Raw genomic sequence first — 4,246 nt, 5'->3', positions numbered from 1 at the left:
GTGTTTCATCCAACTTCATTTAGCAAGAGTGTTAGCCACACTTTTTGTTAACATATAGTGTAGGTTAATGATATTAATAATAGGACTCTCCTGAATATAGTGTAGGTATTTAAGCTCGAATTATAAACGAGGGGAACACAAAAAAACTCTTTTTCTCTTGTGATCTGATTGTTTCAACTCAAAAAAAAAATCATATAATTATTTGTATAATAATATATTATATATATTTATATCAAAATTTAAATCATAATAGCTCGTGTGGAAATATGGTTTTGTTTCTTCTTTTGCATAAAATTGGTCAAAGTTCGAATCCAATACTCTACGTCTATTTTTTCGAATTAATTTAAGGAGCCAGTTTTGAGACTAACACGAACACACAGTCACAAGCCAATTTCGAACACGAGCCAATTTCGAGCACGAGCAATTTCAAATGAGCCAAATACGAGCCAAGCTTATGTTCCCTCAAACTTGGCTTGTTTACAACCTTAGTTATATGCATAAAGTGTGTTTTTAGGAGCAAACTTGAGGATTGTAGATTAGTGGTAAGAAAAAAAAACTAGATTTGTTGCTAGAAGTTTTAGTTTTAGTTAGATCGGATTCCCTAGTTATTAATTACTTTATGTGTTTAAAATAATATCGAAAAGACAATGATTAAAGTGCTTTTTTAAGTGACGTAAGAAAAGATGTATTTGTTAAGCAATCACCAAGATTCAAATGTTTGTGTATTCAAATCATATATTACATCTCAAGAAAGCAATTTTAAAGTGTGAAATAAGCACCACAAGCTTGATATATGTTGTGAACTTCATTCTTACTAGAAAACAATTTTCTTATAAGAAACACTGATCCAATATTTTTTATTAAGAAAATTGATTCAATGTGCCTTGAATTCGCATAGAGTTACCATAATAGCCTTATTAAAGCATTTTGTAAGATTCCAAGTAAGAGAATATAGAATGGCTCCTTTTAGTTAGACCAAATAAGGTAGATATATAGCTGAAGAATCTTGACATGAAACAAATTAAGAGTGTAACTACTACCAAAGGCTTAAAAATATAACTATAAATACGCAAACAAAAAATTTGTTTAAATAACAACTTTTTTTAATAAATGATAAAATTAATTAAGTTCTTATGATGTCATGATATTAATAACAAGTTTGGTTTTATATTTACGCTTCGTTTTATTCAAATATAATGGTCATATGTGCTAGAAGATTAGTGGTTGTAGAGTAATAAATTATCGTCTTAACATTGCATGAAGATTTAACGTACATTCAGATAAAAGAAAATAACCAGTTGAGACACTAGAAATTTTTACGTGGAAAACCTGTATAAGAAAAAAATTATGAGGTCTAGCGCAACTGTAAAATTCGTTATAAGTTGATGATTACAATTATAACACATTGTCCCACAGACAAAAAAGTGTTACAAAGTTTGTCGAGTTACAACATCGATGCGATGAGAAATTTGCTGACAAGTGATGGGGGACAGTGATCGGCAGTGGTTGACGGAGGTCAGAGTGGTTCTGGGCTTTAGCTCCTTCTCAATGCTTAAAATTATCCTCCTCCAGTGTATAGAGTTTCGGTTGCAATTAATGCAGAAAAACAAATAACTTTGATCAGACTGTCCCAAGAGCTTTCTCTGATCATACAACATTTAATGAACATTTGAGTGCCTTAACAATGTCAGAATAAAGTGATCTTGGACTCGTTGGATTCGTCCTGTTGAGAAGCTCGATTAGACTATAAGATTTTCATATTTGACAGTTTTTTGGCCTTCCAAATGTGTCCGGAAAACTTTTAAACATGGTTTAACGTCTTGATCAAGGCTTGATGTGGTTTGGATTAGACCAATTTTGGTATCATTAGGCTAGTATTGTCGAGTCGGCCAGTTTGACTATATGTTTGCTAAAATCGGAGCTCTAGATGACTCTTAATTGAAGTTTGAATGTATCTTGCTCAAAAAGTTGGATCGAGATCCATATCATGCATCGAGATACGCGCTGGATGATGAAAATTTGTTGGCGTAACAAATGGAATCATAATTAACTATAGTATTCGTTAGAACTAAGTTAATTGACTAATAATTAATTCCTATGCTGTAGAATTAATTATATTTTTACTGACTTGACATGTAACTAATTCATAATGAATAAACAAAAATTAAATTAAAAATTAAATTTAATTAATTCTATAAAATTCTATAGACTTATTAATTAATTTGAAAAATAACTAATTTTTGATGAAGTAATAAATATTAAAACACTGCTAAATATATAATTAGTCCAACATGGTTCTTATTATTAAGTGATGAATTTATTAAATAATTAATTATTTATTAACATAATTTGAAATAAAAAGTTAATTTAAACATAATTATGTTGATATTTCAAGTGAAACACTTAAATACAAAAATTAGTTGCCAAATAATTTCATAAGACTTAATTAGATTTAACATTTATAGTGCCAAATAAGTTTAGGATTTAAAGCCTCAAAATTGATAAAATTCGGTTTTCAATAAAGTGTTAAATATTAAATTGCAGCAAAGATCCACTTGCAGTGTAAATTTACTTGATGACCAAAAGCCGAATCAAAGTCCACCCAAAATAAAAGCAAGCTGCACTCCACACAATTAAAATATCTTCCCTTCCCCGACTCATTGGAAACAGCAGCTAAATTTGGTAGGTTTTTCTTTATATTATTTATGAGGTAACATCTTTCAATCACGACCGTTGAAATGTTGCGCCAGTTAGCCTAAGTCCTTCCATCACAATTTGTTAAAGGAAGCGGCAACTGAGTGGATGCTGCTTTCCCATTGAACCTCCCTTTCTTAAACCTTAAGTAATCGAGAAAAATTTGCGTTTGTCTAATCTAGATAGAGTTGCGTACGTCGGTAGGTTAAAAAAAAGTATTGAGGGGTTATATCCGCGTTATACCGCTGTAACCCCCATGTAACCTACCTGTAACATTCTTGTAACTGTAAGTTTCACGCTTCTGTTTTTATATATTTGTAAGTTACAGATAAGTTACAGGTAGATTACAGAGTGGTTACAGATAGATTACAGGGGGTATAACATGAATATAATCCTCCAATACCCTCCCTGTAACCTACCAACGTACGCAGTTTTGCAGTCTTGTGTAGACGCAAATATTTCTCTAAGTAATGGGGGTAAAATGAAGGATTTTTCTTTATGTAATGGCATTATATTTCTTCCATATATTGGTCACGAGGAATATAATTTTTTTAAGGAATATTATAAGGCTTATATAAACAATTATGGTATTAAAATTAGCCTTTATGCTTAACATTCTTTTTAGTTTCCTCGGTTCTTAAAAATATTTCAGCATCAATTTATATTTTATTTTTAATTTTATTGCTGTTATATTATATTTATATTTTAAATATGAATAAATCATACTTTTTTTAAATATGTTTTTTTTTCCTTAATATTGAATAGTTGATCATGTGCTGGTAATGATGACCATAGACGAGGCTATTAGGGTTGTAAACAAGCCGAGTTTGAGCAAACTCAGGCTTGGCTCGTGTTCGGCTCATTCGAAATTGTTTGTGTTCGAAATCGGCTTGCGTTCAAAAAAGGCTCCCTGAACTGTGCGTGATTTAAATATTTGTGTTCGTGTTCGGCTCGAAATTGGCTCGTTAAAATTAAACTGAAAAAATAGATGTAGGGTGTTGTATTCGAACCTGAGCCAAATGTATGCAAAACAAGACGCATAACCACATTATCACAAGAACAATTATGATTTAAATTTAGATATAAATATATATAATATATTATTAGATAAATAATATGTGTAATATATTTTTATATAAATAATTATGTAATTTTTTTAATTTTGAGCTAAAACGAGCCGAACAAAGAGCTGTTCCAGTTCGGCTCATTTACTTGACGAACGAGCCGAACACGAGTTGTTCGCGAACAACGAGCTTTTTGACAGCCCTAGAGGCTATTGTAGTTGTCAAAGTAGTGGCGGCGACAAATAATATTGGTAAGTGAAAATAAAGATCATTTTTAAAACGAATTAAAACAATTAAAATTTATTTTGACATATTATTATAAATAATTAAATATTATTATAAATAACATGATTTATTTTTATAAAATAAAAATCAAATATAGTAAGTAAATAAATAAAAGAATTATTTTATATGACGGCGATGATGATGAATGACAGCGGTGTGGTTAGGGCTGTAAACGAGCCGAGCTTGAGCGAGCCCATGCCCGG

This window comes from Phalaenopsis equestris, unplaced genomic scaffold (genome assembly GCF_001263595.1).
Source record: "Phalaenopsis equestris unplaced genomic scaffold, ASM126359v1 Scaffold000516, whole genome shotgun sequence".
NCBI lineage: Eukaryota > Viridiplantae > Streptophyta > Magnoliopsida > Asparagales > Orchidaceae > Phalaenopsis > Phalaenopsis equestris.
This window is presented reverse-complemented; position numbering follows the sequence as displayed.